The 27,542-nt window shown below is 44.5% G+C and overlaps 1 protein-coding gene and 1 pseudogene across 2 annotated transcripts in view; both read right to left on the reverse strand.

Moving 5' to 3' along the window:
* LOC134340926 (oocyte zinc finger protein XlCOF6-like) overlaps window positions 1–27,542 on the reverse strand; it is a 408,299-nt gene that overhangs the window by 32,035 nt on the left and 348,722 nt on the right. The gene's annotated exons all lie outside the window — the stretch shown is intronic.
* LOC134340766 (zinc-binding protein A33-like) lies at window positions 1,809–19,643 on the reverse strand (annotated as a pseudogene).

Raw genomic sequence — 27,542 nt, forward strand, 5'->3', positions numbered from 1 at the left:
GGACTGTTGGGAACATCACAAGAAGAATGTTTTTAGTTTTGGGTGGTTGGGTTCTTATCAAGCTGGGAATATGGGTGTATTGGATGATACAACATGTCCCACTGTAGCTTTCTCTGTAGCACCACCTTGTTTTTTTCCAATGACTTCAGTTAATTTTAGGTAACACAATAGGATTATGTTCTGCCTGAGAGTCTGCTGGTTCACCGGTATATTAATGAAAGTTATTATCATATGGTAACCATTTTTACAAATGGATGAAATGATAATTTAACTGGGAATGTTGGTGTGGCTGTTTTCTTTCTTTGTGTCTCAATTGCAGGTAATGATAAAGAAATAACTTGCCAGCCACTAATGAGTATATGAAGCATAATTCATTGACATCCTTTTAGGCTTACAGTGGGTGGAGGAAATTGGTCCTTGCAAATTTGTAATTTGTTCAGAATCCTTTTCGGTTTTGATAAGACTTAAAACAGGTCATTCCAGCAGTAGGTCAGATTTACTGTTAGAAACTCATCAAACAGTATTTAATATACAAAGTTTGGTTCATATGTCTGCACATTATGGACCCTGCATATCGCACTGTTGAGGGAAATGATCAGGGTGACTGTTTAGCAAAAAAACCTGTTAAAAATTCAACTGTGGATATAGACCTTCCACTGAGCAAATCAGAAACTAAGGTTAGGAATTAGTGGCTTATGGCAAGATCTCTAGGATAATGAACATAAAGACAGACACCTTTACAGAATACATAAACCTGATGGGTTTATAGAAAAAGGCCTTAAAACAAAAAGGGTAGGAATTATATTGACACAGCTTAGAATTGCCCACACTATGCTTAATTATACCTTGTATATAATTGGAAGACATCATGCTGTGTCATGTACATTTTGAGATTATGAAACTGTTAAACACACACTATTTCAGTGTGATGCATATGAGGCTAAAAAATCAATTGCGGTCTTAGTAACAATCTTTGTGGGGTAGATCGTTTTCAGATAAAAACTTTATCAATTTCTGGGAATAACTTTAAGTTAATTCACAGTATTTAGTGGGGAAAGGCATGTAATAATGGTAATGTCACAACTGTAATCAGGGATTTCAATATCCAAGGGGATTGGGAAAAATCAGGTTGGAGTCGGATCACAAGAGAGGGAATTTGTTGAATGCCTACAAGACGGCTTTGCAGAGCAGCTTGTGCTTGGGCCGACTTGGGGAAAGGTCATCCTTCATTGGGTGTTGTACAATAACCCTGACCTTATTCAGGAGCTTAAAGTAAAGGAACCCGTCAGAGGCAGTGATCATAATATAATTGAATTCATACTGCATTTTCATAGGGAGAAGCCTAAGTCACATATATCAGTCTCACAATGGAATAAAGGGAATTACAGAGGCATGAGAGAGGAACTTGCCCAGGTGAATTGGAGGAGAATACTGGTGGGATGACGGTGAGCAGAGGTGGCTGAAGCAACTGGGAATAGTTTGCAAGGTGCAGGATAGACATGTCCCACAGAAGAAGTTCTTTCTTTCTTTCTTTTTAAATCTATTTATTAATTTTCCAAAATTATAAACAGAATAACAATATTGATACAGAGAGATTGGAATAATCTTATTGTTGATAATCATGTACAAAAAAGATTTCAAATAATAAAGGTATAATAGATTCCAAACTCTTAATATAATTAATCATAGAGAAGAAAGAAATAAAAAGAAAAAAAAATACAAAGAACCCCCCCCCCAAAAAAAAAACAAAAAGGAAACAACTAATATCTAAACCCCCCAGAAAAGCAAACGGGACAAAACAAGGCAAGACCAATATCTTAAATCGAACATGTTCAGTGATATCATCAACTCCGCTCCTCTATTCATATATTTTAAATTAATGAGAAGGATTCGGAAAGGTCAAATTACATCAGATGAAAATGTTGCATAAATGGTTTCCAAGTCTCTTCAAATGTAACCGAAGGATAGAAATGTCACTTCTGATTTTTTTTTTCTAAATTTAAACATGATATAGTTTGGGAAAACCATTGAAATGTGGTAGGAGGATTGGTCTCCTTCCAGTTCAATAAAATGGATAATCTGGCCATTAAAGTAACAAATGCGATCATCCGACAGGCTGAAGAGGATAAAAGTCTATGTTCTATCATTGGCAAACCAAAAATTGCTGTAATAGGATGAGGTTGTAAATCAAAACGCAAAACTGTTGAAATAATATCAAAAATACCTTTCCAGAAATTTTCCAAAAGAGGACAGGACCAAAACATATGAGTTAAGGAAGCCACCTCAGAGTGACATCTGTCACAAGTAGGGTTTATATTCGAATAAAAATGGGCTAATCTATCTTTAGACATATGGGTCCTATGCACTACTTTAAATTGTACTAGCGTATGTTTGGCACATAGAAGACGTTCTCAAATGGCGGGTGTAGGCACCCGTGGTTGATAAGGGAAGTTTAGGACTGCGTACAACCTGAGGAAATGGCATGCAAGGTAGCAAAAGTGAGTGAAATGCTCGATTATTGGATGTTTTGAAAATCCAACAAAAGGCAACTAAAAAGTGATAAGAATGTTAAAGAAGAAATATGAGGCAAACTAGCCAATAATATAAAGCAGGACAGTCAGAGTTTTTCCCCAGTTAAATAAGGAGTGAAAGGGAGATGAGAGTTGATATTAGACCACTGGAAAATAATACTGGTGAGGTCGTAATGGGGGACAAAGAAATGGCAGATGAACTTAATGAATACTTTGCAACAATTTTCACTGTGGAAGACACAGCAGGATTGAGTAATTGGATTGAGTAACAGGATTGACTTTGCTGTTACAAAGGAAATAGTGCTGGACAAACTCAAAGGTCTTAAGGTGGATAAGTCACCTGGAGCAGTTGGACTACATCCCAGAGTACTGAGGGATGTTGAAGAGATAATAGATGCATTGCTCACTATCTTTCAAGGATCACTTGATTCTGGCATGGTCCAGGAGGACTGGAAAATAGAAAATTGCACTCTCTAAGAAGGGAGGAAGGCAAAAGAAAGGAAATTATAGGCCAGTTAGCCTGACCTCAGTGGTAGAGAAAGTATTGTAGTCTTTATCGAAGTTGGGTTTTCAAGGTATTTGGAGAATAATGATAAAATAAGTCAATGTCAGCATGATTTCTGTGAAGGAAAACCGTGCCTAACAAACATTTAGAGGTCTTTGAGGAAGTGAAGAGGAGGGTGGACAAATGAGAGGCAGTGGATATCATTTACTTGGATTTTCAGAAGGCCTTTGATAAGGTACCACACACGAGGCTGCTGAATACGATAAAATCCTATGGTATTACAGGAAAGATACTGGCATGGACAGCGGAATGGCTGACAGGCAGGGGGCAGCGAGTGGGAATCAATAGTGCTTTTTCAGGTTGGCTGCCAGTGACGAGTGGTGTTCCTCAGGGGTCAGTATTGGGACTGCCACATTGTCAATGATTTAGATAATATAATTGATGGCTTTGTGGCGAAGTTTGTGGATGTTGTAAAGATAGGTGGAGGGGTAGGTAGTGCTGAGGAAGCAATGCGATTGCAGCAGGATTAGACAAATTGGAGGAATGGTTAAAAAGGTGGCAGATTGAATACAGTGTTGGGAAATATATGATCATGCATTTTGGTGTCAAGGTATAATATTGCTCAGTATTATTTAAATAGACAGAAAATTCACAGGTGCCGGGGGCTTAGGAGTTCTCCTGCAAGAGTCCCAGAAAGTTATTTCACATTTTCAGTCTGTGGTAAAGAAGGGAAATGCAATGTTGGCTTTTCTTTGAAGGGGAATAGAATATTTAAGCAAGGAGATAATGTTGAGCCTTTATAAGAAAAAAGTTAGGCTGTACGTGCAGGTTAATCAACGTTTTAGGTCCCATATCTCAGAAAGGAAGGCGGGATCTCATTGAAACCTACCGAGTGTTGAAAGGACTAGATAGGGTGGATGTGGAGAGGTTGTTTCATGTGGTGGGGATAGCCAGACTAGAGGACACAGTCTCAACATTCAGGGGAGACCTTTTCAACAGAGGTCAGGAGGAATATTTTTAGCCAGAGAGTAGTGACCCTGTGGAATACTCTATCACAGACTGCGGTGGAGGCCAAGTCTGTGGGTATATTTAAGGAGGAGGTTGATTATTTCCTGATCGATCAGGCCATCAAAGGACATAGTGAGAAGGCAGGTGTATGGTGTTGAGTGCGATCCGGGATCAGCCCTGATGGAACGGCGGAGCGGAGTCGATGGGCTGAACGGCCTAATTCTGCTCCTGTGTGTTATGGTCTGACCAAGATTCACCCTGACCCCCCTTTTCCAGTCAGCACTACCCGCACCTGTCCCATTTAACCTGTTTAAGTGCGGGTGACTTTAGGACCCGGGGGAGCTCAGGACCCGCCGCCCCGCGGCTGCTGCTGAATCCGCGGTGTTTCTGTTCCGTTGTCGGATGCGGTGAACGAGTTAAAATTAATGGATCGATAATTCTCATCTCGTGTTTATTTCACTCTCAGCACATTTATATTTACAGGGACTTTACTCCTGACGCCGGTCCCGGGACCCGATCCGTTTACAGAACCCGGAGTGGAACCGGAGCAGATTCTCAGCCACTGGTTTCCATCCCCAATCCGGAAGAGAGGATAAAGTTTCTCCGTGAATTTATTCCCAGTGAAGGTGTGGAGATGGGACTTGGTCTCCGCATTGTAAAATGAAACTGTCCCGGACTGGTAACTGAGATAAACTCCCACCCTCCCGGGGATGGGACCGGCAGGGAGACGGGACTCGGGGGAGGGGAGAAAACTGATCACGTCACAATCCCGATGTAACACGTCACCATCCCGCCCGATGATCCAGAATCCGGTCTCCGGACTCAGTCTGACCCGTCCCTTCCTCTCCACAGACTCTGCGGCGACTCCCAGACACCAGACCCGATTCCCCGTCACCTCCACCTCCCAGTCATGTCTCCCCGATGTGAATTCCTCCGATCCCAGCACACAAGCCCAGTTTGTGAATCTCTTCCCGGTGTCAGGGAGATCCCTCCGGGTCCAGTTCCGTCTCACACTCTTCCGATCCTCAGACACCTCGAGATAAGGACTCGCCGTTTCCACATCCAGGGTGACAGAGACTGGGGGGAGAAGCAGAGAATTAGAGAGTCCCCGGGGATCGGGGGTAGACTCGGGCAGTGCAGCCCCGGGGATCGGGGGGAGACTCGGGCAACGTGGCCCCGGGGATCGGGGGGAGACTCGGGCAGCGCGGCCCCGGGGATCGGGGGGAGACTCGGGCAGCGCGGTCCCGGGGATCGGGGGAAAGGCCGCTGGGCCTCAGGCGCAGTCGGGTGGCCGACATGAACCTTTCCCGTGGTTTGACCCAACGAAAGCGGATGGACAACTAATGTCTCCCCAGGGGTTTCCGCTGGACGGAGAGCGGAGATTTCCCGATCAAACAGACACAAAATGCTGGAGGAACCGAGCGTGTCGGGCAGCATGTGTGGAGAGAGATGGACAGTCTACGTTTCAGGTCGACATCTTCCCTCAAGAACAGAAATAAATAGGGGAGATAGACAGCAGTTTAGCTTAGTTTAGTTTTTTTTCCCTCTTTATAAAATATCTTTTTTTCTTTTTCATGGTTGTTACGAAGAGATTGGGAGGCTAAACTACATTTGATGCTTGGAATCTGTGCTTGAACATGCTAACCGTTATGAATGTAATCCCGATCTCTTTGTATCGTTATTATTATTGTTTAATAATTTTGAAACTTAATAAAAATATTGACAAAGAAAGAAAGACAGAGGAAACGAGTGCGAGAAAGGGGTGGATTAAGATGGGAAGGGGGTGGGTGAATGGATTTAAACAGGAGGTCACAGAGGCTCTTCGGCCCAACTTGTTCGTGCCGACCAATTTACTTTAATGAGCGAGTCCCATTTGTCTATTATTCCCTTCCACCTTTCTTATCCACGTACCTGGCAAGATGAATTTTGAAACATTGTCACTGCACCCACTTCTACAGTTGATCAAGGGCCTGGTGTATACAGAGAAAACCCTCTTCCCTGTCCACTATACCATGAATTGTAGTGTCATTAGCAAAGCTACTAACGATGTCACCTACAGTATCATACAAATCATTAACAGGAATGACAAACAACCGCGGCCCCAGCACCGACCTCTGCAGGTCACAGGCCTCCAGTCCTCTGTGCTTAAGAGACACTTGGACAGACACTTCAACAAGCAGGGCACAGAAGGAGACTGACCTAATGCCGGCCAATGGGATGAACGTCGATGGGTAAATTGGTCAGCACAGAGGTGATGGGTTGAAGGGCACATTTTTATGCTGTACGACAAAGGGCTTTGTGATTTTAACTGAACTGAATAACTGAGACCCCCCCCCGCCCCCCGCCACGGGTGCAGACAATTCCAAACTGACCCTTGACTTCTCAGACAGGGGAAACCTCCTCCCTGTATCCTGCCTGTTGAGCCCCGAAATAATTTTGTGTATCCCTGAGATCTCCTCTCATTCTTCTGAACAGGGAACAGAGAACATAGAACAGTACAGCACAGGAACAGGCCCTTCATTCAATGTTAACATTCATTTGTGAGTGTGAAGTGTGGAGTGGGGGAGTGTGAAGGTTTGAGACAGTAAAGGAGGTGATAATGGGAAACAGCAGGGGAGAGATAAACGGCAGATTGAACCAGAACCAGGTGGGGGAGGGGTGGAAAGCCTGTGGGTGAACTCTGTGTGTAGACGTAACAAGAAGGTAGCAGGGGACAAAGATGGAGATGAGGATTCCTTTGCCCCCTTTCCCACAATCTCATCACCCGCAGCCCCTCAAGAGGAAAGGGGAGGAATTTTCAGGGACACTTAAGCAACACAGGACCTGATAAAGTGTTTCAGTCTGAACTGTCGACTATTTACTCTTTTCTTTTGATGTTTCCTGACCTACTGAGTTCCTCCATCATTTTGGGTTTGTTGCTGTGTTTTAAATATACTCAATTATTAGCCTCCACAGTTGCCTGTGGCAGATTCACTATCCCGTGGATAAAGGAATTCCTCTTCTTCTCTGTTCTAAATGGGCATTCTCTAGTCAGTGGCTGTGCCTTCTGTTCTCGACCCACCCACTATAGGAAACATCCTCCCGACATCATCTCTCTCCAGATAGGTTTCAGAGCGATCAGGCCGAGACCCTTCATCAGGACCTGTGTTGCTTGGGGAACAGCATCTGCAGATTTTCTGTGTTTCATATTTAAAGCAGAAGTTAATAGGTTCTTCATTAGACAAGGTGTCAAAAGTTATGGGGAGGAGGTAGGAGAATAGTGTTGAGAGGGATAGTAAATCAGCCATTCTTCTAAACTCCAGTGAGTACAGGCCCAGAACCATCAAACACTCCTCATATGTGAACACTTTCATTCAGGGAAACATGCTCGTGAACCTCTCCAATGCCAGCACATCTTGTCCTATATAAGGGACCCAAAGCTGCTCACAATACTCCAAGTGTGGTCTGACAAATACCTTATAAAACATCAGCATTACATCCTTGCTCCTACAATCTAATTCTGATGAATGAAAGCAAACAATGAGTTTGCCGATCTTACCACTGACTCAAACTAAAAGTTAACCTTTAGGGAATCCTGCACAAGGACACCCAAGTCCCTTTGCATCTCAGAATTTTGAATTTTCCCTGTTAACAAAATGTTCCATGCCTTTATTCCTTCTACTAAATGCACGTGCGACTTCGCTACTCGATAATCCATCTATCACTTCTTTGCCCATTTTCCTGATCTGTCTTCCACAGCACTACCTGCCCATTCACCTTTTTTCATATCCGCTGGAAACCTGGACACAAAGGCATCAATACTGTTTGAAATCTTTCTTTGTTTGTCTTGGCTTTGTACTCCTTGAAGTATTCCAACAGATTTGTCGGGCAAAATTTCTCCTTAAAGGAATTCATGCTGTCTTTGGTCTATTTTATCATGTGCCTCCATGTACCCAAAAGCTCGTCCTTAGTACTGGACTCCAATATCTACCCAGTCACACCACATCCAGACTAACACACCGATAATTTCTCTTCCTCATCTGCTCTCCCTTCTTAAAGAGTGAAGTGACCTTTGCAGTTTTCCAGTCGTCTCGAATGATCCAGAACCTAGTGATTCTTGAAAGATCATTACTAATGCCTCCACATTCTCCTCAGCTGCCTCCTTTAGAACACACCGGTGTAGTCCAACTGGTTCAGGGGATTTATTTACCTTCAGACCTTTCATCCTCCCACGTACTTTCCCCTTAGTAATAGCAACAACACTCATTTCTGTCCCCTGACACTCACATTTCTGACAAACTTCTTGTACAGTATCTTCCAGTGAGGATGGACACAAAATACTAAATAGATACCACGGCTATGTCTCTGTCTCCCATTCCTACCTCTCAGGCGTCATTTTCTCGGGGTCCAATAGCCACTCTCACCTGGCTTTTACTCTTTACATTTTTGTGTTCTCTTTTTCATTGTTGGCTTGATTTCCCTCATATCTTTTCTCTTCTGATTGTATTTTTGTTACTTTCTCTTGGTTTTCAAAACGTTCTCTACTCTCCAACATCCTGCTAATTTTTGCAACATTGTATGCCCTCTCTTTGGCTTTCATTCTGCCTGTGACTTCCCTTGTCAAACACAGTTACCTCATCCTCCCTTTGGAATATTTCTTCATATTCGAGACGTGTCGATCCCGTGCCTTCCGAACTGCCCCCAGAAACTCCAACCGTTGCTATTCTACCATCATCCCTGTTGTTGTTCATTTCCAACCTACTTTGGTTAGCTCCTCCCTTTGGTGCATTCAAATATAACACCTTCAGTCCTGTATTCATCAGCCTATTCGACGCTGTCCTCATGAGCTGAAGCAAGGTCTTTGATGTTGATGATAGACCACTGTGGGGGTATTGTCTGCATTTTTGCTGCCCCGACTCTGGAAGGGGTACGATTACACTGGACAGGAAGCTTCAGGGTGGGGAGAGTGGGGTTACAAGGACTGGGAGGCTCGGGTTAAAAGAGAGAGAGATTGGATGTGCTCGGGCTAATTCCCTGTAGTGTAGGATGTTGAGAAATGACCCCTTATCCAACTCTATAAAACCATAAGGGGCCTGGATAAAGTGAGAATCTTTTTACCCAGGAGATAAGAGTAGAGAACCAGAGGGCTTAGATTTAAGATGAAAGGTGATCTATGGGGTAACTTTCTCAAAGAAAGGGAGAGGGAAGTGGGCAGATGGAATTTGCTGTTAGCGGAAGCTGTAGAAACAGGAGTAATTAAAATATTTTAAAATACATTTAGACAGTACACAGAGGGATATGGGACAAACACTCACAAATGGAACATGCTCAGGAAGACATCTTAGTCTAGCAGATGGATGAAGTGGGCCGTGGGTACAACATCCGTCAAACCCTCCCAGATCATCCTCCTGAGCAATCTCACCCTGGAGTCTGTCTGTGAACTGTTGATGTGACGTCACGTCAGAGGGCAGCTCAGTGCACAGAACAGACATACTGTGTAAAGACGGCAGATTTCATTCCGGAATAGGAATTTAAGCTGTCTCTTTGACTGTGTTTCACACTCTGATGGTCTCTGTGTGTTATGGTGTTATTTGCTTTCACACCCTACAATATCATAAAATCAGTATTAATTTCCCAGCTCCTGTGGTAGGATTCAAACTCATGTCTTGGCGTGTTAGTGCAGTGGCCTGGGATCAGGACACAGTGGTTCATCTGCCAGTCCCGTGTATTGGTTGTATTGTGACCCTGTGCTGGTGTGTTCAGGGGTCTGACATCTCCAGCTGACCATGTGACAGTGACGCCCCCCAGTCGGTGGAGTTGATGTGGAATAAGCTTCAGTTCCCCTTCAGCCCGTTATTACAGCCAATCTTTGCCTTGAATTATAACAATTGTGTTTCATAAACAAGGAGAAATGAATCTTTGTAAGTTTTACCTCGATTAATGGCATCAAGTGTTTCTCTCAACACTGTGTTCAACAAATAGAGGTGATCGAATTTTTCCACTGGTAGGGTTTCATCTGTCACTGACAATTCCTGGAAATCGTCATTAATCCTGTAAATATTAAACTGATGGTTATAAACTGTTCTTCTGAACTATTTTACAAATCCATCCAGGGTTTCAGGAAACAGCAGGTCCTACCTTTTCTTCCGACGTGCTTCCTCCTGAAATAAATAAAGCACAAATCTGATTAGACTTGGACTTACATCCTGCATTTTATCCAAACCATTACAAGGTGTTGAAAATTCCCACTCCTGCAGTCACTCACACACACGAACAATACAGAACCACGGGGTAAATTACAGGAAAGGTTTCTGAAAGCTAGGCCACTACTGAGAGGATGAAACTTGCAAGGAAGACAGGACAGGTTGTGTATTTTCATCTGGATGAGGGGTTAGGATGAGGAATTCAAATCAGTGATGGACTTGATAATAAATCCGATAAGAAATTTAGTGAAGAGGATGTGGAACTCACTGGCACAGGAGTGGTTGAAGCGGAACAGCAGAGATTGAATGTCATGGGTAAACTAGATAAACAGATGAGGGACGGTGAAGTTCAGAGCACTGTCGCTGGGCGTGGTGAGTAGGTGGGAGGAGGCTTGCGAAGTAGGGAAATGGATAGAAGATGGACCGAATGGCCTGTTTATGATGGAAAATTGGATACAATCCCGTGTGAAACTTATCTGAAAAAGTAGAGTCGGTGAATGTTTCTGTAATCTGACGGAAACTGGATATAGCGGATAAATCTGACGTGTGGGTCACATTCTTTGTTCTCAGTGATTGACAGAGAGACCCTCACACCCACTGCACCAGACACACTCACAGTCTGTGACTGGAACTGTGTGTCAATGTGAGATTTAGAGAATATTTAATGTGATCATCAAGGACACAATAAGCTGCTCTGCGTTGTAATCAGAGTAAATCATTTCGGAGAAGATTGGATTCTGTCCTGGGATGTACAGAAGTTGTGGAAGTCCAGTTTTGGGACAATAGCAGCACTGAATAGTTGTATCAATTGTCTGGTGAGACAGTTTACTGCAGTTAGTAAATGTGTGTAGGAGCAACGCATCTGTTTTCTGTCTTCATTGTATTCTGAGTTACATGGTTATTATGGTAACTAGTCACGTGAGTGGGGTGTGGTAAAAGGAAAAGGTGAGGTATTAGTACTTTGTTCTGGGCTGTTTTGAGCTGCGGACAGATGGATGGCATACCTTTTACTGACAAATTCGTTGCAGTTTAATTTACGATTACTTACGCTAAAGTTTCATCGCTTCAAGATTGCATGTTGCTAATGAAGGACTGAATACATATCTTCGACATTTTGGAACATGATTATTGGAGTGATCGGAAGGTGCAACATACAAGTATAACAATCTGTGCGAGGTCGCCAGCAGCGGCAATTGATTTGTTAGAAATGGTCACTGTTTACTTCAAATACACCACTGTCCATTTAGTGTCCTTTGACAGAAATAAATTGAAATATAATTCCTCACCTTGAGAAATATCACACTGTCTTTTTGATCCATCTGTTCCTTTATCTTTGAGATTTCCTCCTGAATAATCCTTATATTCTTTTGTATCTCTCGAAGATTTTTCTCCATTGGATTCAGAATCCTCTCCTCTTCTTTCCTGAGATCCCTGAGTAAGCTCTGCTCTTTCTCAGTGATGATCTGGCGCAGTTCAGCAAACTGGGATGTGATGTGGGTCTGAACGCTGTGTGACTGTTCCTGTCGAATGAAAGGTGATAAATTTACTGTATTGCTGTGTTGTATTTTCCTATGACATTAAGGTGACCATTCGGTCCATTGAAGACCATGCTAGTTCTGAGAGCAATCCAGTCAACCCCATTCCCTCACGTTTTCCTGAAACCTATTCTCCCTCAATGACCCATTAACTCCCACCCGATTCACATACAGCATCCCCAAACCTCACAGGGTTAATTGTAATTAACTATTTTTCCAGCATGTCCTTGGGATGTGTCTGAAACTGTTGCGGTCACAGGGAGATCATGCAAACTCCACACAGACAGCCTCAGGGGTCAGGACCGAAACCAGGTCACTGGAGCTGCTCGGCTATTCTGCTTTAAAGGGAGCAAAACTATGCAGTAATCTCAGAAATTCCGCTCAGGAAGCCTCACCCGAACTCCGGAAATCTTCTCTTTCTGTTGCTGCTCCTTTTCCTGGAAGTCTGATTTCTTTTTTGTGAGAGAGTCTAAGGAAGATTTCAACTGATCCTGGAAGTCAGAGAGCGATGGAAGTCGAAGCAAAGATACAACAAAATAAACAGGCGATCAAACCGATTATCACACACAAAATGCTGGAGGAACTCAATGAGTCAGGCAGCATCTATGCAGGGGAAATAAACGGTCGGTATTTCGGGATGTGACCCTTCATTAGGACTGGGAAGGAATGGGGCAGAAGCCAGAATAAAAAGGTTGGGGAAGAGAACCAGCTGACAGGTGACGGGTGAGACAACGTGAGGGGGGACGTGGGGGAAGTGATGAAGTGAGAAGCTGAGAGGACACAGGTGGAAGAGGAAAAGAGCTGAAGGAGGATTCTGATACGAGAAGACAATCGACCATGGAAGAAACGGGAGGAACTGGGGCTGTTTGGGGCCTGAATGGTGGCGAGGGAGGAGGTGTAGGAGTAGCACTTGCCCCGCTTGCGGGAGTCAGTGCCAGGAGGGAGATCAGTGGAGAAGAGCGGGTGGATAAGGGAGTTACGTAGAGAACGATGCCCGCAAAGAGCGGAGAGTTGTGAGGAGGGGTGGGGTTTGTCTGAGGGAGGGAAAGATATACTTGGTGGTAGAATCCCGTCGGGGATAGTGAAAGGTGTGGAGAATCCGTTGGTTATTGAAGCTCCTGTGGTGATCCGGTGGAGAAAGAATCAAATTCTGTTTAGTTTTACCTTATAGATTTTAACAGCTTCTTCAATCGGCATGAAGCGGTTCTCTCTGCGTTCCTGCGCATCTCTACAGACCAGACAGATCAGTGTCTTGTCCGTTTCACAAAACAGCTTCAGTTCTTCCTGATGTTCCTCGCAGTGAAGTTTACTTTCCTTCCCTTTCGGATTCAGCTTTAGATTTCGAGCTTTTTCAGCCAGATTTGCTAAGGCCCGATTGACCCTGAGGGTGCGGTCAGCAAACACCTCTCTACATTCCGGGCAGGAGTTTCTCTTCTCCCTTTCCCAACACCGTGTGATACAAGAGCGACAGAAGTTGTGCCCACACTCCAGTATAACCGGATCGGTGAAAAAATCCAGGCAGACGGGACAAATTACCTCCTCGGTCCAGCTCTCGGACGGTCCTTTCGATGCCATGTTAACTGCTAGCACTTCCTGATTCAGAATGCTTTCACATTCGGGGAGCTGCTGATCCCCTGCAGTACCGCGATTGTCCACTACACGCGCTGCAGTACCAGGGAATGAATATTATGCAGCTGTTCCGTGTTCGGTGGGAAGAGTTCGCGGTAATGTCAATATCAGGGTGGGTTCAGAAACGCATCAAACAGGTCGAAAATAAAAACTAGGCCATGGACTTGTTGCTAGGTATACATGGAGAGGTGGTAAATTGGATTAGACATTGGCTCAATGGAAGAAGCCAAAGAGTGGTAGTAGAGAATTGCTTCTGCGAGTGGAGGCCCGTGACTAGTGGTGTGCCACAGGGATCAGTGCTGGGTCCATCGTTATTTGTCATCTATATCAATGAGCTGGATGATAATGTGGTAAATTGGATCAGCAAATTTGCTGATGATACAAAGATTGGAGGTGTAGTAGACAGTGAGGAAGGTTTTCAGAGCCTGCAGAGGGACTTGGACCAGCTGGAAAAATGGGCTGAAAAATGGCAGATGGAATTCAATACAGACAAGTGTGAGGTATTGTACGTTGGAAGGACAAACTAAGGTGAACATACAGGGTTAATGGCAAGGCACTGAGGAGTGCAGTAGAACAGAGGGATCTGGGAATACAGATACAAAATTCCCTGAAAGTGGCGTCACAGGTAGATAGGGTCGTAAAGAGAGCTTTTGGTACATTGGCCTTTATTAATCAAAGTATTGAGTCTAAGAGCTGGAATGTTATGATGAGATTGTATAAACATAGAAACATAGAAACATAGAAAATAGGTGCAGGAGTAGGCCATTCGGCCCCTCCAGCCTGCACCGCCATTTATTATGATCATGGCAGATCATCCAACTCAGAAACCTGCACCAGCCTTCCTGCCATACCCCCTGATCCCCGTAGCCACAAGGGCCATATCTAACTCCCTCTTAAATATAGCCAATAAACTGGCCTCAACTGTTTCCTGTGGCAGAGAATTCCACAGATTCACCACTCTCTGTGTGAAGAAGTTTTTCCTAATCTCAGTCCTAAAAGGCTTCCCCCTTATCCTCAAACTTTGACACCTCGTTCTGGACTTCCCCAACATCGGGAACAATCTTCCTGCATCTAGCCTGTCCAATCCCTTTAGGATTTTATACGTTTCAATCAGATTCCCCCTCAATCTTCTAAATTCCAACGAGTACAAGCCTAGTTCATCCAGTCTTTCTTCATATGAAAGTCCTGCCATCCCAGGAATCAATCTGGTGAACCTTCTTTGTACTCCCTCTATGGCAAGGATGTCTTTCCTCAGATTAGGGGACCAAAACTGCACACAGTACTCCAGGTGTGGTTTCACCAAGGCCTTGTACAACTGCAGTAGTACCTTCCTGCTCCTGTACTCGAATCCTCTCGCTATAAATACCAGCATACCATTCGCCATTTTCACCGCCTGCTGTACCTGCATGCCCACTTTCAATGACTGGTGTATAATGACACCCAGGTCTCGCTGCATCTCCCCTTTTCCTAATCGGCCACCATTCAGATAATAATCTGTTTTCCTATTTTTGCCACCAAAGTGGATACCTTCACATTTATCCACATTAAATTGCATCTGCCATGAATTTGCCCACTCACCCAACCTATCCAAGTCACCCTGCATCCTCTTAGCATCCTCCTCACAGCTAACACTGTCGCCCAGCTCCGTGTCATCCGCAAACTTGGAGATGCTGCATTTAATTCCCTCATCCAAGTCATTAATATACATTGTAAACAACTGGGGTCCCAGCACTGAGCCTTGCGGTACCCCACTAGTCACTGCCTGCCATTCTGAAAAGTCCCGTTTATTCCCACTCTTTGCTTCCTGTCTGCTAACCAATTCTCTATCCACATCAATATCTTACCCCCAAAACCGTGCGCTTTAAGTTTGCACACTAATCTCCTGTGTGGGACCTTGTCAAAAGCCTTTTGATAATCCAAATATACCACATCCACTGGTTCTCCCTTATCCACTCTACTAGTTACATCCTCAAAAAATTCTATGAGATTCGTCAGACATGATTTCCCTTTCACAAATCCATGCTGACTTTGTCCGATGATTTCACCGTTTTCCAAATATGCTGTTATCACATCTTTGATAACTGACTCCAGCAGTTTCCCCACCACCGACGTTAGGCTAACCTATCTATAATCCCCCGGTTTCTCTCTCCCTCCTTTTTAAAAAGTGGGGTTACATTAGCCACCTTCCAATCCTCAGGAACTAGTCCATAATCTAACGAGTTTTGAAAAATTATCACTAATGCATCCACTATTTCTTGGGCTACTTCCTTAAGCACTCTAGGATGCAGACCATCTGGCCCTGGGGATCTATCTGCCTTTAATCCCTTCAATTTACCTAACACCACTTCCCTACCAACATGTATTTCGCTCAGTTCCACTATCTCACTGGACCCTCTGTCCCCTACTATTTCTGGAAGATTATTTATGTCCTCCTTCGTGAAGACAGAGCCAAAGTAATTATTCAATTGTTCTGCCATGTCCTTGCTCCCCATAATCAATTCACCTGTTTCTATCTGTAGGGGACCTACATTTGTCTTTACCAGTCTTTTCCTTTTTACGTATCTATAAAAGCTTTTACAGTCAATTCTTATGTTCCCTGCCAGTTTTCTCTCATAATCTTTTTTCCCCTTCCTGTTTAAGCCCTTTGTCCTCCTCTTCTGATCTCTGAATTTTTTCCCAGTCCTCAGGTGAGCCACTTTTTCTGGCTAATTTGTATGCTTCTTCTTTGGAATTGATTCTATCCCTAATTTCTCTTGTCAGCATGGGTGCACTACCTTCCCTGATTTAAACTTTTGCCAAACTGGGATGAACAATTGTTGTAGTTCATCCATGCAATCTTTAAATGCTTGCCATTGCATATCCACCGTCAATCCTTTAAGTGTCATTTGCCAGCCTATCTTAGCTAATTCACGTCTCATACCTTCAAAGTTACCCCTCTTTACGTTCAGAACCTTTGTTTCTGAATTAACTATGTCACTCTCCATCTTAATGAAGAATTCCACCATATTATGGTCACCCTTACCCAAGGGGCCTCTCACGACAAGATTGCTAATTAACCCTTCCTCATTCCTCAAAACCCAGTCTAGAATAGTCTGCTCTCTAGTTGGTTCCTCGACATGTTGGTTCAAAAATCCATCCCGCATACATTCCAAGAAATCCTCTTCCTCAGCACCTTCACCAATTTGGTTCACCCAATCTACATGTCGATTGAAATCACCCATTATAACTGCTGTTCCTTTATTGCACACATTTCTAATTTCCTATTCAATACCATCTCCGACCTCACTACTACTGTTAGGTGGCCTGTACACAACTCCCACCAGCGTTTTCTGCCCCTTAGTGTTACGCAGCTCTGCCCATATCGATTCCACATCTTCCCGGCTTATGTCCTTCCTTTCTATTGCGTTAATGTCATCTTTAACCATAAGGCATTGGTGAGGCCGAATCTGGAGTATTGTGTTCAGTTTTGGTCACCAAATTACAGGAAGGATATAAATAAGGTTGAAAGAGTGCAGAGAAGGTTTACAAGGATGTTGCCAGGCTTGAGAAACTCAGTTACAGAGAAAGGTTGATTAGGTTAGGACTTTATTCCCTGGAGCGTAGAAGAATGAGGGGAGATTTGACAGAGGTATATAAAATTATGATGGGTATAGATAGAGTGAATGCAAGCAGGCTTTTTCTGCTGAAGCAAGGGGAGAAAAAAAAAACAGAGGACATGGGTTAAGGGTGAGGGGGGAAAAGTTTAAAGGGAACATTAGCGGGGGCTTCTTCACACAGAGAGTGGTGGGAGTATGGAATGAGCTGCCGACGAGGTGGTAAATGCGGGTTCTTTTTTAACATTTAAGAATAAATTGGACAGATACACGGATGGGAGGTGTATGGAGGGATATGGTCCGTGTGCAGGTCGGTGGGACTAGGCAGAAAATGGTTCGGCACAGCCAAGAAGGGCCAAAAGGCCTGTTTATGTGCTCTAATTTTTCTATGGTTTCTATGGACTGCCCAAGCCCCGCTGCAAAAGGAGGAGGGTCGGGCATGGATCTAGGCACCCCATCCCGTGAAAACCCAGTGAGACAAAAACGTCAGCTGAATCTCCACAGGCCTCATCCCTGGGATCAGAAGGACTTTCCCCTGAAGATCATTGAAGTCGTGTGGTGAAAGGAGAAGCCACAGGGCTGATCAACCTTCGCCCTGGACAGGGGACTCTGGCGAGCTGCTGCTGGCGGCCTGTGCCCCGAAAGGCCTGCGGGGCTGACGAAGAAACAGAACAGAAATGAAGGCGGAGGGTAGAGCCTGGTTCCGTCTCAGGCAGGACTGAAAGGGACAAGTTCTGAAACGACAGGCACAAGAGACTGCAGATGCTGCAATCCCGACTCAGAAACGTGATACTGGAGGAACTGAGCGGGACAGGCAGCATCTGTGGAGAGAAATGTACAATCGACTTTCCGGGTAGAGATCCTTCATCTGGCCTGTCGATTGTCCATTTCCCTCCACAGATGCTGCCTGACCCGCTCAGTTCCCCCAGCAGCTCGTTTTCATTTTTCTCCATGTCTAAAGAAAGTCAGATTGGGGTGTAAAACGGTGGTAAATATTGAAAGTAGCTACTAAATTAGTTCATGCCATGAAACTGGGGACGTGGAGAGAACTTTGTGCTGTGAGGAGACAGATGCAGTGGTGATGACCGACCCGTGGCTGCAGGACAAAGACTGGACACTCTTTGTCATAGGGTGGAAAACATTACTTTTTTCGGTGAAATCCTGATTTCGAATGTCCTTCTTTTGAAAAACTTCGTGACTTAACTCATGTCCGTCCCGACTCCAACAGAAGGCTCGGTCTCGCTCTTTCTGGACTCCTTCCAGAAGTTGATTTTTAAAAAATCAAAATAAACTTTATTCACCCTTCTAATATTCGGAAGGATAAACCGTGCAGTGCCTTTATCCAATCAATTTTCATTCGTTGTCAGTGCGGTATTTCGTGTTCTTTTACATTCATTAAAACCGATAGGACCGTTGTCGCTCATGTGCCCCCTGGGGTGGTTCACTGCGACAATAACGAGGGGGCTTCCTCAGCCAACCCGGCCCCTCCCTGTCCAGTCGTTGGGGAACCCGATAGTTTCAATGGCGTCTCTGCAGCCTGGAAGGGACCATTAACAGTGGATCCCAGTGGGAAACCCTGTTCTACGGACAACTCCATTTGATGACAGACAAACAAGTTTCGGGCATCTTTCACCGAGTTAGTGATCTTCCGTTTTCCTGTGCGTCCAGGGAACAGCCCGCGGATCAGTGACCCTTCTGTCACGCAGCTGCTGTGGCACAGGCCCTTGCATCTTTCTCCACATATCTTCGCCATCCCACAGTCCGCAAAGAGGTGAGTGACCGTCCCGTCTCCACTGCAGTAATCTCGGGCAGCGCGCTGTGGGAGTGATCTCCGGGCATGCAGCAGGAATCAGACTGGGAGGGTTTCTCTCGCCGCCAGACAGGTAAGGTCTTGGTGACTGTTGGTGATCTCTGGTGATGAGGCATTCTGCCAGATGGTCTGGACTGTCTGCTCAGAGAACCACTCCGCTGTGTCTATCCAGTCCTTCCCCTGTAGTAGCTGCAGGATATTCCGGGCTGACCACTGCGCGGTATTCTTGTAGTCAAAGCTGCTGAAAGAACTGTGACCAGCCTCAATAACACAAGGTTCACATGGAGAGGTTTTCTGACTGAGACAGACACAGTCTCACAGGGTGTTTACAGGGTAAGGGCAGGACTGATGTTTCCTTCCGCTGGGCAATGGAACCAGGGATCACAGACTCAAAATCCGAGGTCACCTCAGCAGGACTGAGATGAGGAGAAATTTCCCCTTTCAGAGCGCGGTGAATATTTGGAACTTTCTCAACAGGGTTTCTAAATTCAAAAGACATATTTCGGGGCTCAGCGATTTTCGGAACGTTGAAGGAAAGTGGCGCTGAGGTCAAAGATCAACCATGTTCTGAGCGAGGGGCAGAACAGCGCAATGGACCGAATCGCCACGCCTGCTCCTGTTTCTCATTTTCTAAAGCAAGAGTTTACCTTTGTGCCTTGTTCTCCCTTGGCCTTCAGCCTGTCGGATTGCCCATGGGAGCAGTGAGAGCTCCAGAGATCCATCAGCAGCCGCTGCGGTTATTTCATGTCTCGTTATTTATTGCTATTTCTTTATATTTGCATTTGCACAGTTTGTTGTCTTCACTGGTTGATCTTTCACTGCCTGCTTCTGTTATGGTTACTATTCTATAATTTTTCTCAGTATGTCCGCAGGGAAATGACTTCCGGGGTTGTATGTGGTGACTTATCTGTACTCTGACAATAAAGTTTACGTTTAAATTTGAATTTCGGAGAACTTGCTTTGATTCTGGGAACAAACTGTGACTGACATCTCCAGCTCCGGGCAGCAGCCCGCCCTCAGACACATCCACAGCCATTCAGCGACCAGTTCTGGGAGAAGGATGCTCTCATTGGCTGAGGGGTGTCAGTGGGCGGGACGCTGAGCGCTGGAGGCGGGCCGGAGTCTGGAACCGGGACCGAGTGAGGCCGGAGACCGGGAGCTGCGCCTCGGGTTTCGGCTGCAACACCGGCGGGTCCTGAATCCTTTCGAAGGCAGAGCTGAAGAGACTGGCGGAGATTCCGTGAGATGTTTCAGCTACACGGAGGGTGCCCGGCGTTTCCCCGCCGAGGATCGGGGCCTGTTGTCTCGAGTTCCCCCTCAAGACCGATTCCCTGCTGCTGGGAGACGGGAGCTGCCCCGCAGCGGCTGCCGATTGATCTCCGGTGCTCTCACCGCTCCCCTGTGCAATCCGGCAGGCTGAAGACCAAGGCAGAACAAGGCGCAAAGGTAAACTCGTGCTTTAGAAAATAAGAAACAGGAGCAGGCGTGGTCATTCGGCCCGTTGCGCCTGTTCTACCCTTTCCTCAGACTACACCCGATCTTTGATCTCAGCGCCACTTTCCTGCAAAGTTTCCAGCTTCGCAGAGCCCCTAAATTTGGCTTTTGAATTTAGAAACTTTGTGAAGAAAATTCCAAATATTCACTACAATCTGGGTGAGGAAATTTCTGCGCACCCTGTGAAACTGTGTCTGTCTCAGTCAGACCACTTCTTATTTCTCTAGTTTTGAGACAGGCCCAGTCATTGTAATCTCTCTGAGGACACAACCAGAACCCTGAAATCAATCTGGGAAAATTCTTCATTCCCTTTATCCCATAGACTGTCTCCGGGAAGGAGACCAGACCTGTGCACAGTGTTCCATGTTGGCCCTCAACGGGACCCCACATACCTTCAGAGGAGCTTTGTATTCTTGTATTAGACCATAAAACCATTTTCCCTATAATGTCTGTTTAACCATTTCATCATGGCTGATCCAATTTTCCTGTCTCCAGCCATCTCCTGCCGCACCCTATACCCCGTATCCCGTTATGCCGTGACCAATCAAAAATCATTCAACCTCTGTCTTCAGTATGCATAATGACTTGGCCTCCCACGCTGCCTAGGGTAAGGGTTTCCGCAGACTCAGTTCTCTCTGCTACAGAAATTCCTCCTCATCTCTGTTTCAAAAGGACGCCCCTCTATTTTGAGGCTATGTCCTCTGGTCTTAGACCAGCCCACCAGAGGAAACACCTTCTCCACATTCACTCCATCACGGTCCTTCAGTATTCAATAGGTTTCAATTAGGGTACCCTTCAGTCTTCTGAATTCCAGTGAATTCAGGCCCAGAGCCAGCGAACGATTTTCATATAACAAGCCATTTAATCCTGGAATCATTTTCATGAACCGCATTTGAACCCTTTCCAGTTTCAGCACACCCTTTCCAAGATAAGGGACACAAAACTGCCCTCAGTACTCCAAGTGAGGCCTCACCAGTGCTTTATAAAGACTCAACATTACATCTTTGCATTTATAGTCTCGTCCTCTTCAAATGAATGGTGACAACACATATGCCTTCCCCACCTCAGACTCCTGCAAATTAACCTTCAGGGAATCCTGCACAGGGACTCCCAAATCCCTTTGCATCTCAGTTTTTGAGTTTTCTCTCCATTTAGAAAATAGTCCATAACTCTATAAGAACCATAAGACATAGGAGCAGAATTAGGCCATCTGGCCCATCGAGTCTGCTCCACCATTTAATCATGGCTGATTCTTTATTTTAAAATCTCCTCCTCAACCCCAGATCCCGGTCTTCTCTCTGCAACCTTTGCTGTCATGTCCAAACAAGAAGCTGTCAGTCTCTGCATTAAATACACCCAACGACCTGACACCACAGCTTCATGTGGCAACAAATTCCACAAATTCACCACCCTTTGGCTGAAGAAATTTCTTTGCATCTCTGTTTTGAAAGGGTGCTCCTCTATTCTGAGGCTGTGCCCTCTTGTCCCGGACTCTCCCAGCATGGGAAACATCCTTTCTATATCTACTCTGTCTAGGCCTTTCAATATTCTAAAGGTTTCAATGAGATCTCCCCTCATCCTTCTGAATTCCAGTGAGTACAGACCCAGAACCATCAAACGTTCCTTGTATGATAACCAGTTCATTCCTGGAATCATCCTTGTGAACCTCCTGTGGACCCTCTCCAATGCCAGCACATCTTTTCTCAGATGAGGGGGCCAAAACTGTTCACAATACTCAAGGTGAGGCCTCACCAGTGCCTTATAAATCCTCAGCATCACCTCCTTGCTCTAGTATTCTGGACCTCTTGCAATGAGTGCTAACATGACATTTGCCTTCCTCATCACCAAACCAACTCAACCTGCAAGTTAACCTTCAGGGTGTTCTGCACAAGGACTCCCAAGTCCATGTGCAGCTCAGATTCCTGCATTTTCTCCCCGTTTAGAAAATATTCCACACGTTTATTTCTACTGCCAAAGTGCCTGACCAGGTATTTTACAACATTCTATTTAATTTGCCACTTTCTTGCCCATTCTCCTTATCTGCCTAAGTCCTTCTGCATCGTAGCTGATTTCTCAACAGTACCTGCCCCTCCACCAATCTTCGTGTCATCTGCAAACTTGGAAACAAAGCCATCTATTCCATCATCTAAATTATTAATATACAGAATAAAAAGAAGTCCCAAAACCGACCCCTGTGGAACACCACTAGTCACTGGCAGCCAACCAGAAAATGATCTTTTTATTCCCACTTGCTGCCTCCTACCAATCAGCCAATGTTCCAACCATATTAGTAACTTTCCTGTAATACCATAGGCTCTTAACTTGGTAAGCAGTCTCATGTGTGGCACCTTGTCAAAGGCCTTCTGAAAGTCCCAATACATAACATCCACTGCAACCCCTTTATCTATCCTACTTGTAAACTCCTGAAAGAATTCCACAAATTCATCAGGTAAGATTTTCCCGAAAGGAAACCATTCTGACTTTGTACTATCTTGTCCTGTGTCACCAAGTTCTCCATCAGCTCATCCTTAACAATTGACTCTAACATCTTCCGAACCACTGACGCCAGGATAACTGGTCTATAATTTCCTTTCTGCTGCCTTCCTCCTTTCTTAAAGAGTGGAGTAACATTTGCAATTTTCCAGTCCTCTGGCACCATGCCAGAGTCCATTGATTTTTGAAAGATCATTTCTAATTCCACAACAATCTCTGATGCTCCCTCTTTCAGAACCCTAGGGTGCAGTTCCTCTGGTCCGGGGGACTTACGTATCTTTAGGTCTTTCAGCTTTTTGAGCACCTTTTCCCTTGAAACAGTAACTGCACTTAATTCTCTTCCTTCACACATTACAACATCAGACATACTGCTAGTGTCTTCCACAGTGAAAACTGACACAAAATACTCATTTAGTTCATCAGCCATCTCCTTGTCCCCTGTTATTATTTCTCCTGCCTCATTTTCTAGCGGTCCTTTATCCACTGACATTTCTCCTTTATTTTTAACATACTTGAGAAAACTCTTACTATCCACTTCGTTATCATTTGCTAGTTTGTTTCAGCTTTCATCTTTTCCCTTCTAATGATTTTTTAATTGCTCTCTGTAGGGTTTTAAAACTGTTCCAATCGTCTACCTTCCCACTAACTTTTGCTTTGTTGGGAGACTTGTATATAACTGCCATCAATGTCCAGTTACCCTTGCAGTTTCTTAATTCAATCTACAATGATTCAACATGTTCTGACTCTATGTCACATCTTTCTACTGATTTGATGCCATTCTTTACCGGTAGAGCCACATCACCCCCTCTGCCAACCTTCCAATATCACGTGTAAACTGGGACATTCTGCTCCCAACTATAACCATCCTTCAGCCACCATTCAGTGATGGCCACAACATCAGACCGGGCAATCTGTAATATTGCAACAACAAGATCATCCATCTTACTTCTTATACTACGCGCATTTAGATACAGCAACTTGAGTACCGTATTTGCTATCCTTTCTGACTTTGCATCCCTAATGATTTGTTGGCTGCAGCTAAGTCCCAACACCTGCCTGCCCTTCCTGACAATCTGACTGCATGCTGTTTTCACTTTTTTACCATCCATCTTAATCTGAGCCTTTTCACTCCGATTCCCACCCCGCCCTGCCAAGTTAGTTTACACCCTCCGCAACAGCTCTACAAATCTGCCCGTGATAATAATGGTCCCCCTCGGTTGCAGGTGCAACCTGTCACTTTTGAACATGTCAAACCCTCAGAAGAGATCCCAGCTATCGAAGAACCTGAAGCCCGGTCATCTGCACCAGCTTCTCAGCCGTGTATTTATCTGTCAAATCATCGTGTTTCTGCCATCACTGGCACGTGGCACAGGTAGCAATCCAGAAATTACTACCCAGGAGTTCCTGCTTCTCAGCTTTCTACCTAGCTCTTGAAATTCTCTTTTCAGGACCTCATTGCTTTTTCTTCCTATGTCATTGGTATCAATACGTACCAAGACAACTGGCTGCTCCCCCTGCCTCTCCAAAGTGTTGTGGATGTGATCTGAGACGTCCCTGACCCTGGCACCTGGGAGGCAACTTACCATCCGGGTGTCCCGTTCACGTCCACAGAATCTCCTGTCTGTTCCCCTCACTGTTGAATCCCCTATCACTACCGGTCTCTCCTTCTGTCTCTTTCCCTTTTAGTCAACCCTTTTATTTCTGAAACCACAGTGCATGACCATACACTTGCCAACACTGTATGCCATCTGCCACTTCACTGCTCATTCTCGTAATCTGTCTTAAGTCCTTCTGTAGCCATTCTATTTTAACAAAACTTCCTGTCCCACCTCCGATCTTTGTATCGTCAGCAAACTTTGCTGCAAAGCCATCAATTCTATCATCCAAAATCATTGACATGTAACATAAAATGAATTGGCCCAACAGAGACTCCTGTAGAACACCACTCGTCTCCGGCAGCCGACCAGAAAAGGCTCCCTTGATTCCCACTCTGCCTTCCAGCAGTCAGCCTCTGCTTTTTCCCTGCTAGAATCTTTCTGTAATACCATGGTCTTGTACCTTGTTAAGCAGCCTTGTGTGTGGCACCTTGTCAACACATTAACCGATTCTCCCTTGTCTATTCTGCTTGTTATTTCTTCAAAGCATTCCAGCAAATTTGGCAGGCAAGATTTTATCTTGAGAAAACCATGTTTACTACCTTATATTTTATCATTTGCCTCCAAGTACCCTGACACCACATCCTTAGCAATCGACTCCAATGTCCTCCCACCGACCGACATCAGATTAAATGGCCTATTAAATTTCCTTTCTTCTTCCTTTCTCCCTTCTTGAAGAGTGGAGTGACATTTGCAATTTTCCAATCTTCGGGAACCATTCCAGAATCTAGCAATTTTTGAAAGATCATTACAAATGTCTCCACAGTCTCTTCAGCCACATCTTTCAGAACCCTGGGGCGTACACCACCTGATCCAGGTGACATCTACCCTCAGTTTTCCAAGAACCTTCTCCCTACTGATGGTTACTTTACACACTTCATGACCCTTGACACCAGCAACTTCCACCGTTCTGTTAGTGTCTTCAAAAGTGAAGAATGATGCAAAATACTTTTTCAGTTCATTTGCCATCTCATTGTTCTCCATTACTAACTCTCCAGCAGGCTGATATCTCCTCTCAGTTCTCTTTTACACTTTATGTATCTGAAGAAATTTTGGTATCCTTTTGAATATTATCGGCTAGTTTACTTTCATATTCCATCTTTACTTCTTTAATGATTTTTAGTTGCCTTCATCAGTTGGTGTTTAAAACTTTCCCAACTCACTCATGCGTGCATTTCAAAATGACAATAAAAGAGGACAGAGTGTTCTCATAATCTAAAAAAAAAATTCTGCTCCATTATATACCCTCTCTTTGGCTTTTATTTCAGCTTTGAATTCTCTTGACAGACATGGTTTGTGTCAGCTCACCTTTAGAATACTTCTTCTTTGGTGTGTATATATCCTGTGCCTTCCCAATTGCTTCCAGAGGTTCCAGCCATTGCTGCTCTGCCGTCCTCCCTGCCAGTGTTCTTTTCCAATCAGTTCAGGCCAACTCCTCTCTCATGCCTCTGTAATTCCTTTTACACCACTGTAATACTGATACATCTGATTTTACCTTCTCCTCCTCAAATTTCAGGGTGAATTCAATCACATTTTACCGGAAGGAATTTTTTTTTTTTTTACCTTAAGCTCTCTAATCAATTCCAGGATTCATTGCAGAATACCTCTCGTGGGCTCAGCCACAGCGAGCCATCTCGAGGGCATTCTACAAATTCCCCCTATTTGAAACTAGCGGCAACCTAATTTTCCCAGTCTGCCTGCATATTGAAATCCGCCATGACTATTGTAACTTTGCCCTTTGGCATGCATTTTCTACTTCGCACTGGAATTTGTAGACCACGTCCTTACTACTGTTTGGTGGTCTGTACATACCCCCCATTAGGGTATTTTTACACTTGCAATGTCTCAGCTCTCTCCACAATGATTCAACACCTTCCGAGCCATTGTCACCTCTTTCTACTGATTGAATTTCCTTGTTTAACAACAGAGCCATACCACCCTCTCTGCCTTGCTGCCTGTCCTTTCAATGCAATGAGTGTCCTTGGACAGAACCAGTTATAGTCTGCTTTCAGCCATGATTCAGTGATCCCTGCCAATCTATAACTGTGCTACAAGTTCATCGGCCTTCCTCTGTATACTGCACATATTCAAATATAACACCTTCAGTCCTGTATTCACCTTTTTCTATTCTGTCCACCTTTTACATTGGCAACTCCTCCTGTTGACTGCAATGTTGCCCCGTCATCAGCCTCTCCTCGCCAGGAGTCTCACTACACTTTGCCTCTTTTTATCCCAATAAAATTATATGTTCATCATTTTTAAAGGCTTCCCAAAGAATGAACTTGCGTTATCATTTATAGCTTTGACCTGATGTTTTCAGATCTATTTGCTAACTTTTAATTACTTTGTGATGAGCTGCATTTTTATCTGACTGCATTGTTTACAGTTTAATAAACAACAATTGACTTTGATCCCTGCTTAGTTCTCCACTGCCTGACAACATGCAAGCACAAATACAAATGAAAAGCAGGAGTGAGATACTTGGGTCTTCTCTACCAGTTATTAACATTAATGGTGATCCAGATGTGACCTCAATTCTCCATTCTCCATGGCTCTGTTGCTTGTGGAGAATCTAATTTTGGCTTAAAGTTACTCAAAGACTGCTTCGAACATCCTTGAAGGAAGAAAGTCCCAAGGACTAACAACCTTCTGAGAAAAAAAACACATTGTCTAATCTGTTTGAAATGAATAGCCCTCATACAGTAACCGGAGTGATGGAATGTAATGTCATTTCCACATTTACTCTGCCATCTCCTCTTGCTCTTCCAAATCCAAAAGAAACAAGACTAGATTGTCCGGTATTCCCCATGAGACAATCTGCCTGTTCCATTCAATATCCCAGTAAACCTACTCTGAACTACTTCTAATAAAAAGAAAAAAATGCAGTACACAGGGAAGGTGAAAGAACGATGAGCTTTATTTTTCACAGGTACATCGGAATATTGAATGACAATTAAACGTGTTGTTTGAGTCAATGACCAACACAGCCCGAAGATGTGCTGTGGGCACCGAACAAGTGTTGCCATGTTTCCAGTGCCAACATAACATGCCCACAACTTACTAACCCGGACCCGTTTGTCTTTCGGAATGTCGGAGGTGTTACATAC

Source organism: Mobula hypostoma, chromosome X2 (assembly GCF_963921235.1).
Source record: "Mobula hypostoma chromosome X2, sMobHyp1.1, whole genome shotgun sequence".
Classification (NCBI taxonomy): Eukaryota; Metazoa; Chordata; class Chondrichthyes; order Myliobatiformes; family Myliobatidae; genus Mobula; species Mobula hypostoma.